The sequence below is a fragment of the Schistocerca nitens genome, chromosome 2, assembly GCF_023898315.1.
Source record: "Schistocerca nitens isolate TAMUIC-IGC-003100 chromosome 2, iqSchNite1.1, whole genome shotgun sequence".
Taxonomy (NCBI): Eukaryota; Metazoa; Arthropoda; class Insecta; order Orthoptera; family Acrididae; genus Schistocerca; species Schistocerca nitens.
In genome coordinates this window covers 354,004,279-354,016,400 of record NC_064615.1, presented here as the reverse complement: position 1 = coordinate 354,016,400, position 12,122 = coordinate 354,004,279, and the positions used below count along the sequence as shown (strand labels likewise).

Genomic DNA, 12,122 nt, shown 5'->3' with positions numbered 1-12,122 from the left:
TTAGATGGGTAGATCACATAACTAATGAGGAGGTATTGAATAGAATTGGGGAGAAGAGGAGTTTGTGGCACAACTTGACAAGAAGAAGGGACCGGTTGGTAGGACATGCTCTGAGTCATCAAGGGATCACAAATTTAGCATTGGAGGGAAGCGTGGAAGGTAAAAACCGTAGACGGAGACCAAGAGATGAATACACTAAGCAGATTCAGAAGGATGTAGGTTGCAGTTAAGTACTGGGAGATGAAGAAGCTTGCACAGGATAGGGTAGCATGGAGAGCTGCATCAAACCAGTCTCAGGACTGAAGACAACAACAACAGGAATTTTTAGACTCTTTCCCTTATGAAATAAGTAGACATACAAACTTTACTTTCCATCAACTAACAATGTATTTGACCTCTATACACAATAAAAATCTCACTTTCCACATGAATATGTAACTTCCTGTAAGTCTCTCATACAGTCAGATGTTAGAAACTGACAGAGTTACATTTAAAAGAAAGTTGGCTTGGATATCATGACCTTTCTTAACATGAATCATAAAATGAGTCTTGCCTCTAATAAGGTCACATCAAGAGTCTACAAGAGTACTTCTTCAAGTGTACTTGTTTTAATAACAATAGTCAACACAATAAGCACAGAGCTGCATATAAACTCCATGGTTCTTCCTTACACACTCACTAAAACATCTATGGATTGCCCGACAGGTACTTGTCAGTGCCATCCGACCACCACATCTACTTTCTTGCTGCGACTGATTTTAAACCTGCACACACAAACGTATCCACACTCATATCCAGAATATCATGGGTTTGAGATGGTAGAAGGCTGAGTGGTTCTAGAATTTACACAGAAATTCTAGAATCACTATATATCTCCCCCCCCCCCCCTCCCCCCGCCCTTTCAGATTGAAGATGTGAGATTTTGTACATAATAATTATGCAATTAATTTAATATCTTAACAGTATACATTTCTTACATATGTTTATATACATATCTTTCCTTTCCATAACAATTGTGTGTCCTCTTTTGAACAATCTTTCTCTTACTGTTTCTCTACTCTTTTCGTATTTTATTTTGTTATTAAGACATGAGCATTTATTAGTGGTTTTAGTCAGCTTTACTAATATTCAGTAATTGTGAGGACTCTTTTTTCTTTTCTTTATTTCCTTTTTTCAATTGTAAACTTCAGGTGTTTATGACACATGATTAATCTATTTTCTATTCCTATCTTTTGTACTAACTTTTTCCTAGTATGTTCTATTTCCATTATTTGTAGCTTGGAGGAACTCTGGACGAAATGAAAGTATTCTTTTGGCACTCATTTATTTCCACAAAACATAATAATGTTTGTCTTTCATAGAATTCACACTTCCCAGAATAATCCCCATAAAATTTGTGACTTTTGTCATGATACTATCGTCTTCTCCTAGCATCAGCACCTATTCCTTGCTTGTGGGTTGACCTTATGAGAAGACTTCCTCTTTTCATTCTGGTAGCTACACCCCTTATGAAACATAACTATTTCTCAAGCCACATATCGTCCTATCTCCACGTAGGTATGCCTGCCCTTTATACTTAGTGGATGCTGGGTACGCCCCCATGCTGGGTACGTCCCCATATCCTTTCTGAGTAGGTCTCATGGTTCATTACCCTAGTACACATTTCTATGTATACCCTAACTAAGTGTCTTCTGGTAAAGATATAAATCTATCTTAAACTTCACATTCATTCTTCAATATCTCATTTACTCCCTTGAGTCCTCCTCTACTTATCAACTTCTATATTTTCAATATATACTATGTCTACATATACTATTTACATCCCACTATCCTTCAATTCATCAGAGTACTTATTATGCTGATGTTTGTTAATGATCAACGTGACTAATTCTAGTCCTACTTTCGTTTTCTTTCTTTGCTCATGCCTCTCTCTTGTTTATCCATTACTCATTATTACTCTACAGTTGTTCATTATGTATGTTCACCTCTTCTCATTTATATTCGATGTAGAACTCTCATAGCTTCCTATATATGTGCCCATATTTCCATATGTACACACATTTTCCCTACAACACCTGGCAGTTCTCACATTGTGACAGGCTTCCTCTTACGTGATTTAATGTTTGTGTAGAAGTGTATATTTGTGTATATGCGGATGTGTGTTCACGTAGTCTGATTCTTCGGCCTTCTTATCTAAAGATAAGATTTAGTTTTTTAGTAACCACAGAAATAAGGAAGGACTTCAGCGATAGAAGTTTGTGAATATGGAAAGATGGAAAAAATAGACAGGTCCTCAAATGAGAAGTAAGGAAGGAAAAAATAGATTTGGATGCCAGGATCAAAGAAGAGTAAGAGGACAGTCCCAAAGACAGGAAACTCGTCCTACATCCCTTCCGCAGGATCCCTACCCCTCAGCTACTTGAGTGAGACACCGGAGGAGGTTTGGTGTTAAATCGTCTCCTATAGAATGGACTTCTCCTAGCTTTACCCTTTGAGGTCCTCAAAGGAAATCCTAGCAACCCTATGGAAACGGCAAGTGATGAAAAATCAGGCACACTTGTTTGTGAGGGTTGTTTGAAGGGTATGATGTGTGTTTTGTGTTAATCATGATTTATCTGTTCTTGTAAATCATGCTTTTAGCTACAATACCACCCTCTCCCTTTCAAAATTTATACAAGCCCTACCATTTACATCACATCTCATAAAAGGTATAAAATACTCTATACAAAATAGAAAATCTATACACTACGGTATAACAGTTGTTCAGCTAGTCACAACTTATTATACTTTCCACAAATATAACACTCTATTCAGTTTATTTTGTCTAGATATCACTTTTTTATGTGATTCTCTCAAGTTGTTCTCTATTTCATAGTCATATCCAATTTTCTAAGCAGTAAGATTACAGAACAGATCTAGATTTTAAAGGAATTCGGCGCAGGAAACTATTTGGAAAAAAACACCAAAAATAACTCGGGATCCAATGGTCATTACTCCATCCATTAACTTAGAATGTTAATGTCCCTGGGGGACAAATGACAGAATAGTTTAAGATTTTAAAGGAATTTTGGTAGAAACATTGAAAAAAACTCAGGATCCGACGGTCATTACTCCGCCCATTAACTCAGAATGTTAACATCCCTGGGGGACGGATGAAGAATCGTTTAAGATTTTAAAGGAATTCAGTGCAGGAAACGGAATTCGGTGCAGGAAACTATTTGGAAGAAACAACTCAGGATCCGACGGTCTTTACTATGCCCTTTAACTCAGAATATTAACGTCCCTGAGGGATATACAATTTTACATCCTTTGCAGTGTATTTACCCCTCTCTAATCCAGTTGTGGGATCTACTAAAAATAATGTCTTAGGATAGACCATCATTTGTGCCCGGTACGGTCCCTCATATTTTTGGTAAAACTTGTGAGTCTCTTTCTTCAGAGTTGAGCTGGGAAAATGTTATTTTATAAGAATCAGGTCATTGACTTGGTACTGAAGTTCCACAGCCTTTTCATTATGCTTACTTACTCTTTGTAGCACCTTTTCAACTAAATTTTTAGAAACTATTTACTGATTTACTTTGTAATTGACACTAGGTTGTTCAGGCCAATTAAAACACTTAGTTAGAGGTCCTCCTACAAAAGGTTTGCCTATAACTTCTAAAGTTGTCATACCAGTTGATAAATGGAATAATTCATTTGGGATAATTTCAAAGTCCTTAATTTTCGGAGCCCACGAACTATGTTTTTCATGGCAGTAAGTACGACATAATTTTCCAATTTCCTTCATTACTCTCTCACACGTATTTTAAGGCAGGTTATATTTGGATATTAACGCTTGTCGAATATGAAACTTCCTGGCAGATTAAAACTGTGTGCCCGACCGAGACTAGAACTCGGGACCTTTGCCTTTCGCGGGCAAGTGCTCTACCATCTGAGCTACCGAAGCACAACTCACGCCCGGTCCTCACACCTTTACTTCTGCCAGTATCTCGTCTCCTACCTTCCAAACTTTACAGAAGCTCTTCTGCGAACCTTGCAGAACTAGCACTCCTGAAAGAAAGGATACGCAGAGACATGGCTTAGGCACAGCCTGGGGGATGTTTCCAGAATGAGATTTTCACTCTGCAGCGGAGTGTGCGCTGATATGAAACTTCCTGGCAGATTAAAACTGTGTGCCCGACCGAGACTCGAACTCGGGACCTTTGCGTTTCGCAGGCAAGTGCTCTACCATCTGAGCTACCGAAGCACGACTCATGCCCGGTCCTCACAGCTTTACTTCTGCCAGTATCTCGTCTCCTACCTTCCAAACTTTACAGAAGCTCTTCTGCGAACCTAGCAGAACTAGCACTCCTGAAAGAAAGGATACGCAGAGACATGGCTTACCCACAACCCGGGGGATGTTTCCAGAGTGAGATTTTCACTCTGCAGCGGAGTGTGCGCTGATATGAAACTTCCTGGCAGATTAAAACTGTGTGCCCGACCGAGACTCGAACTCGGGACCTTTGCGTTTCGTGGGCAAGTGCTCTACCGTCTGAGCTACCAAAGCACGACTCACGCCCAGTCCTCACAGCATTACTTCTGCCAGTATCTCGTCTCCTACCTTCCCAACTTTACAGAAGCTCTTCGCAGAAGTTATAATCTGCCAGGAAGTTTCATATCAGCGCACACTCCGCTGCAGAGCGAAAATCTCATTCTGGAAACATCCCCCAGGCTGTGGCTAAGCCATGTATCTGCGTATCCTTTCTTTCAGGAGTGTTAGTTCTGCAAGGTTCGCAGAGGAGCTTCTGTAAAGTTTGGAAGGTAGGAGACGAGATACTGGCAGAAGTAAAGCTGTGAGGACCGGGCGTGAGTCGTGCTTCGGTAGCTCAGATGGTAGAGCACTTGCCCGTGAAAGGCAAAGGTCCCGAGTTCGAGTTTCGGTCTGGCACACAGTTTTAATCTGCCAGGAAGTTTCATATCAGCGCACACTCCGCTGCAGAGTGAAAATCTCATTCTGGAAACATCCCCCAGGCTGTGGCTAAGCCATGTCTCTGCGTATCCTTTCTTTCAGGAGTGCTAGTTCTGCTAGGTTCGCAGAAGAGCTTCTGTAAAGTTTGGAAGGTAGGAGACGAGATAGTGGCAGAAGTAAAGCTGTGAGGATCGGGCGTGAGTCGTGGTTCGGTAGCTCAGATGGTAGAGCACTTGCCCGCGAAAGGCAAAGGTCCCGAGTTCGAGTCTCGGTCGGCACACAGTTTTAATCTACCAGGAAGTTTCATATCAGCGCACACTCCGCTGCAGAGTGAAAATCTCATTCTGGAAACTTGTCGAATACCTTCCAATGCTAGGAATTATCTAAATTCATTACTCACAAATTGTGGTCCATTAGCAATACAAAATCGTTTTGGTTTAGCATCTTCTAGAAAGTATTGTTGTAAACAGTGTATAATCATCTGCATTATTGCTCTTTTAATGGGGTATAGTTTAACATATTTTGACCAACATTCTATGATACCCTAAATATATGATACTGCTCCCTTTCCTTGCGGAATTGGTCCAAAAAAATCTGCCGCTATGAGGTCGTATAATGACTTAGGAATAATAGGATACATTTTGTATTTCACATGAGTATTATTCTCTCTTACTTTCTGGCAAGTTTCACAGGTTCTAATCAAAGATGCTATTTTATGACCTAGTTTCTTGATATAATAAAATTTATTCATATAGGATATACATTTTTTGATTCCGAAGTGTCCATACCCTTTGTGAACATACCCCACAAGTTCGTCTTCCATTACCTTCAGGATACATAAGTGTCAACGCTGTGACGTTATACTGCCTCTCTAAAACAAGTTATGATCTATAATTTTATATTTTTCTCACCATGATGTTCGGATATTCTGCTGATATAAAATTAATTGTCAAAAATATCGCCGGGACCTTCCATACATTTCAATTCTTCCATTCCTGTGTGTGGTCTGATAAAGCATCAGGTACAATATTTTTGGAACCTTTCACGTATTGTATCTTAATATCATATTCCTGCAGGAAAAGCATCCATTGCATCAACCTACTGTGTAGTAATCGACTACTCATTAGAAAGGATAAAGCTTGATGATCTGTATAAATATGGATTTCTGGTCCCCGTACTAGTGTTTGAAACTTTTGAATACTCCACACAATTGCCAATAGTTCCTTTTCGGTAGCTGTGTAATTTAGTTCGTGCTTATTTAGGCTATGGCTAGCAGAAACTATGGTTCTGTCTATGGTTCTGTGTTCTACATTACTTGTATCCCATTCTCCTTGGAAAAGTTCAGCAGCAACACCGTAATCAGATGCATCTGTCAAAAATTTAAATGGTTCACCCATAACTGGATGATGTAATATGGGTGACTCAACAAGTCCTCTTTTAATGTTTTCAAATGCATCATTTGCACCTTGATCCCAAGTCCATGGTACTCCCTTTCTTAATAAATGTAAAATTCTCGGGTCATTTAACTCTTGCTCTCATATGTACCATCGATAGTATCTGGCCATATCAATAAATCCTTTTAATTGTCTTACATTTCTGGGGTGCAGACATTCTGTGATAGCTTTCATGCAGTCAGGGTCTGGTCTAATTCCCTTTACCCTTATAATATGACTTAAGAACTTAAGTTCTTGGGACGCAAAAAACGATTTTGACAGCTTCACCATAATACCTTCCTCTTTAAATTTTTTCAGAGTCTTGCACAAAGTTATAAAATGTTCTTCCTAAGTAGCTGATATTATTAGGATATCATCTACACATACAGTATTATCAAATCCTCCAATAAGTCTCTCCCTAGTGCTTCATCCAACGCACATGTAAATATGGACGCAGAGATATTAAGTCCAAATGGCAATACATTGAAATTATATTATTTTCCATCTATTGGCTTTGTTCTCCCAAAGGAAGTTTCATGTGGTCGCTGAGGTTTCCCAAGCATGTACATCTTCTCTAACTCTGGATCGACGATTCGCCAAATTTTCTGCACTGCCATCTTGGTTGAGACCATTGGTCGACAATGGCACTGCAGACACTTCTGAGCTCACAAAGCGACTGAATCTGCAGTTGAACCAAAGTTCTCTCCCACACAATGGCCTCCCAGTAGTTTGGATTACAGGAGATGAGATTTCGATTATTGGGTATGGAGGTCAAATACATCGTTAGTTGGCGAAAAATAAAGTTTGTATGTCTACTTATTTCATAAGTAGAAAGAGTCTTTAAATTCCTTTACCTAGTGTTATTCGACAGAGAAGAAGTCAAGAAGGTTTCAAGCAGCCAATAAACAAGAGTGGCGGCAAATTCCAAGTAAATCACGTCGTAAAGAAGTGGAAGGTGGTTTGGGGGAACAAGCCAATATAATCCAGATCGACACTCACACTTTAAGTCATTAGAACATTAGAATGCTTCAGTTTATACAATAAATGGCATATTCAAATAAGGAAACCCAAAACAGGGGCATTACTCAAGGCATATTTCAATTCCTCAAATGCTGCTTGCTGGGATTCCCCTCATTCAAACCTCTCGCCGTTCTGATGAAGTCGGTTCAGGAGAGCAGCAATTTGTGCAAAGTAGGGTAGGAATTTCCTTAAAAAATTTACCATTTCAATGAAACAAGCTAAGTCTTTTTTGTCTCAAGGTCTAGGGAACTTGTAAACTGCCTGTGTTCTAGCTTGGTTGACCTCATTCCTTTGGCAGACACAACATTCCCTAGGAAGGAAATTTCTTTTCATGCAAATGTGACTTTAGAAGGCTTCACGGTTAACCCAGCTTCCCTAAGATGACTCAAAACATGCCTGAGATGTTCTAGATGCTTTTGGAAGTCAACTACCTGTCTAGGCCTGGGGGCATTAGGCTTAGGCAGGAGAAAAATAGGTGCTGCATAAGATGACACAGAGGGTCTAATCACTCCATCTTTTAACTTACGGTTGACAATCTCATGCAATTCCCATATTTTGGGCAGCAAAAGCCAATAAGTGGCCATCTCACTGGTATATTACCTGTTAATCTGATCTTATACTGTATTTTATTAGTCATCCCCAACCAATCAGTAAGAACCTGTGGAACTCCTTTAATAAATCAATTAACTGCTGAACCTGGATGGGTGGCAAATGTTAAACGTCTAATGGATTTTCTTCAGTTAGAAGGTGTCTCACCATGAACGAATCCTGATGAGGACAAAATGAAACCCTCTCCTCGGGCCAAAATTTAAAATACAACCCCCACTGGAATAATCCAGACAACACTGGGTTCTTTTTAAAACATCACATCACAATACCACTCAGATAGAAAGTCCCCCCACCATAAGAAATTCAACTGCCCAAGAAAACTTCTCGATACTAAGTTTATGATGTATCTCACCAAACACCTTCAACATTTCATCCAATACAGACCTACATGCTCTGTTTGTTCCTCCCAAGTGCGGCAAACCCACAATTTTTTCCATCTACATCTACAAGGATACTCTGGAAATAACCTTTAAGTGCCTGGCAGAGGGTTCATTGAACCACCTTCACAATTCTCTGTTATTCCAATCTCGTATAGCGCGCGGAAAGAATGAACACCTATATCTTTCTGTACGAGCTCTGATTTCCCTTATTTTATTGTGGTGATAGTTCCTCCCTATGTAGGTTGATGTCAACAAAATTGTTCGCCTTCAGAGGAGAAAGTTGGCGATTGTAATTTCGTGACAAGATTCCATCGCAACAAAAAATGCCATTCTTGTAATGATTTCCAGCCCAAATCCTGTATCATTTCTGTGACACTCTCTCCCATATTTCACGATAATACAAAACATTCTGCCTATCTTTGAACTTTTTCGATGTACTCCGTCTGTCCTATCTGGAAAGGATCCCACAATGCGCAGCAGTATTCTAAAAGAGGACGGACAAGCATAGTGTAGGCAGTCTCCTTAGTAGGTCTGTTACATTTTCTAAGTGTCCTGCCAATAAAACGCAGTCTTTGGTTAGCCTTCCCCACAACATTTTCTATGAGTTCCTTCCAATTTAAGTTGTTCATAATAGTAATACCTAGGTATTTAGTTGAATTTACGGCTTTTAGATTAGACTGATTTATCGTGTAACTGAAGTTTAATGAGTTCCTTTTAGCACTCATGTGGATGACTGCCACTTTTTGCACCATTCCAATATTTATTTTAAATTGTTTTGTAGTTTGTTTTGATCTTCTGATGACTTTATTAGTCAATAAACAACAGCGTCATCTGCAAACAACCAAAGAAAGCTACTCAGATTGTCTCCCAAATTGTTTATATAGATAAGGAACAGCAAAGGGCCTATAACACTACCTTGGGGAATGCCAGAAATCACTTCTGTTTTACTTGATGACTCTCCGTCATTTACTACGAACTGTGACCTCTCTGACAGGAATACACAGATCCAGTCACATAACTGAGGCGATATTCCCTAACCACGCAATTTCACTGCAAGCCGCTTGTGTGGTACAGTGTCAAAAGCCTTCTGGAAATCCCGAAATACAGAATCGATCTGAAATCTCTTGTCAATAGCATTCGACACTTCGTGTGAATAAAGAGCTAGTTGTGTTTTACAGGAACGATGTTTTCTAAACCCATGTTGACTGTGTGTCAATAGATCATTTTCTTCAAGGTAATTCATAATGTTCGAACACAATAGGGGTTCTAAAATCCTGCTGCATATCGACGTTAACAATATGGGCCTGTAATTTAATGGATTACTCCTACTACCTTTCTTGAATGTTGGTGTGACCTGTGCAACTTTCCAGTCTTTGGGTATGGATCTTTTTGAGCAAACGGTTGTAAATGATTGTTAATAATGGAGCTAATGCATCAGAATAATCTGAAATGAACCTAATTGGTATACTGTCTGGACCAGAAGACTTGCTTTTATTAAGTGATTTAAGTTGCTTCATTACTCCAAGGATATTTACTTTTACGTTACTCATGTTGGCAGCTGGAATATTTACTTCATCTTCTTTTGTGAAGGCATTTCAGATGGCTGTGTTTAGTAACTCTGCTTTGGCAGCACTCTCTTCGATAGGATCTCCATTGTTATCAGAGAAGGCATTAATTGTTTCTTGCCACTAACATACTTCACATACAACCAGAATGTCTTTGGATTTTCTGCCAGGTTTCGAGACAAAGTTTCGTTGTGGAAACTAAGTCCGCACTAAATTTCGAGCTCCTGTAAAAGATCGCCAATCTTGGGGATTTTGTGTCTGTTTAAATTTGGCATGTTTGTTTCGTTGTTTCTGCAACAGTTTGCTAACCCGTTTTGTGTACCAAGGAGGATCAGCTCCATCGTTTGTTAATTTATTTGGTATAAATCTCTCAATTACTGCCAATACTATTTCTTTGAATTTAAGCCACATCTGGTCTACACTTATATTATTAATTTGGAATGAGTGGAGATTGTCCCTCAGGAAGGCGTCAAGTGAATTTTTATCTGATTTTTTGAATAGGTATATTTTTCGAGGATTTGGGGATTACAATATCCAGTCTCGTTATGACAACCCTGTGTTCACTAATCCCTGAATCGAATTTTGATGCTTGTTATTAACTCAGGATTATTTGTTGCTAAGAGGTCAAGTGTGTCTTCATAACCGTTTCCTATTCGCGTGGGCTCATGAACTAACTGCTCGAAATAATTTTCAGAGAATGCGTTTAGCACAATTTCAGATGATATTTTTTGCATACCTCCAGAATTAAACATGTATTTTCCCCAACATATCGAGGATTGTTATAACAGTCGAAATCAATTAAAGACACACTACTACCCAAATCTATCAGTACACACACCAGTTCCCACCCCACTGTGGTGCACATGAACAGGACCTGCGACACCCCCACGGAGGCCAGCAAGAAGCATCCCCCTGGCATCAGCTGTTTGTATGCTCTTCATGGAGCTCCCTGCAGTCCTTAACTAGGTGCTTCAAGTTCCCACATTGAAAAGACTAATATTGTGAGTACCTCTCCATACTAGCATTTGGCACCTTTCCTGGCATTCCTATAGTTGGCCTTTTGGGAGGCATAACTTTCTGATGCTTGTCATTGTCCCACCTAACATTTTCCTCATTAGTAACCATCTTATAAAGTTCTGGAAAGGTGCACAACGTATTCAAGAACATAACACAAGATTCATCCTAAGGTCAAAACTCCTATAAAATATTTGTAATGACTCCAGCTTCAGTTCCATCTACACAGGGCACAAGCTTTGCCATCTGTACTCACTTTATGTAATCTCCCAAGAATTTATTCCCATTTTGTACCCTGTAATAAGGCTCATATATTAATTCCTTTCTTGTACGTGAGCCTAAACATTCTGCCCAGATTCTGCTATGAAAAACCTGGAGAAATTTACCCACCTGCATAACTTCAGCAACCACTCTAAGTAATCAACCATTTGCCAATGGAAACATCACATGGAATATCAACCTATGGTTCACTGACAAGACTTCAGCCTGCTCCTCCAATCTGCTTATTAACACAACACATCAGTTATGTGATCAGTAGAACTAACTGACAAAGTGTGAATACCCTGGATGGTTGGCAAGAGGGGGTTCAGCAGTTTACCAAATTGACTCAACATATTTACTTACAGGTTAACTTCCGCTACCTCATTACGCACATTACCCCTTCTACTTCACCTTCCTCAGATACGCTAAGAAGGGACAATTGCCATTGCATAGATAAGGCTTGCACTTGCAGCTGAGGATAACCTCCAATTTTTAACATCCTTTTTTACTGAACAGACACCGTTAATCTTATTGACCACATGATCTGCCTGAGTGCACAATCGCATGAGCTGGGTGCGAGAGGGAGGAGCTTTCCACTAGGATAATACGTTCTTGAATGACGACAAACAACAACAAACATGCAGTGCATGTGGCACTTACCTCCCCAACAATCTGCAAGGTGATGTGTACAGGCTTCTCCAATACCCCTGCAGCCATTGGCACAATTCCACAGTCATGCCCTCCTCGGATGCCCTTCTAATCTGGAGCTCGCACAGCAAGCTAAACTTGTGTAAATACTTCACCTCCAGGACACCTCATGATTCCATATTAAACCAAAGCTGAAACCACAAAACAACAAACAGTACCAGAACACAACAAAACACTTCCTTAC

General features: G+C 39.7%; 1 long non-coding RNA gene across 1 annotated transcript in view; it reads right to left on the bottom strand.

Annotated features, from left to right (window-relative positions):
• The window catches only part of LOC126236176 (uncharacterized), a 26,453-nt gene extending 14,331 nt beyond the window's left edge, over window positions 1–12,122 (bottom strand). Inside the window, exon 1 of the long non-coding RNA XR_007544880.1 lies at window positions 11,891–12,122. This is a non-coding gene — a long non-coding RNA (uncharacterized LOC126236176). The remainder of the gene's footprint in view (window positions 1–11,890) is intronic.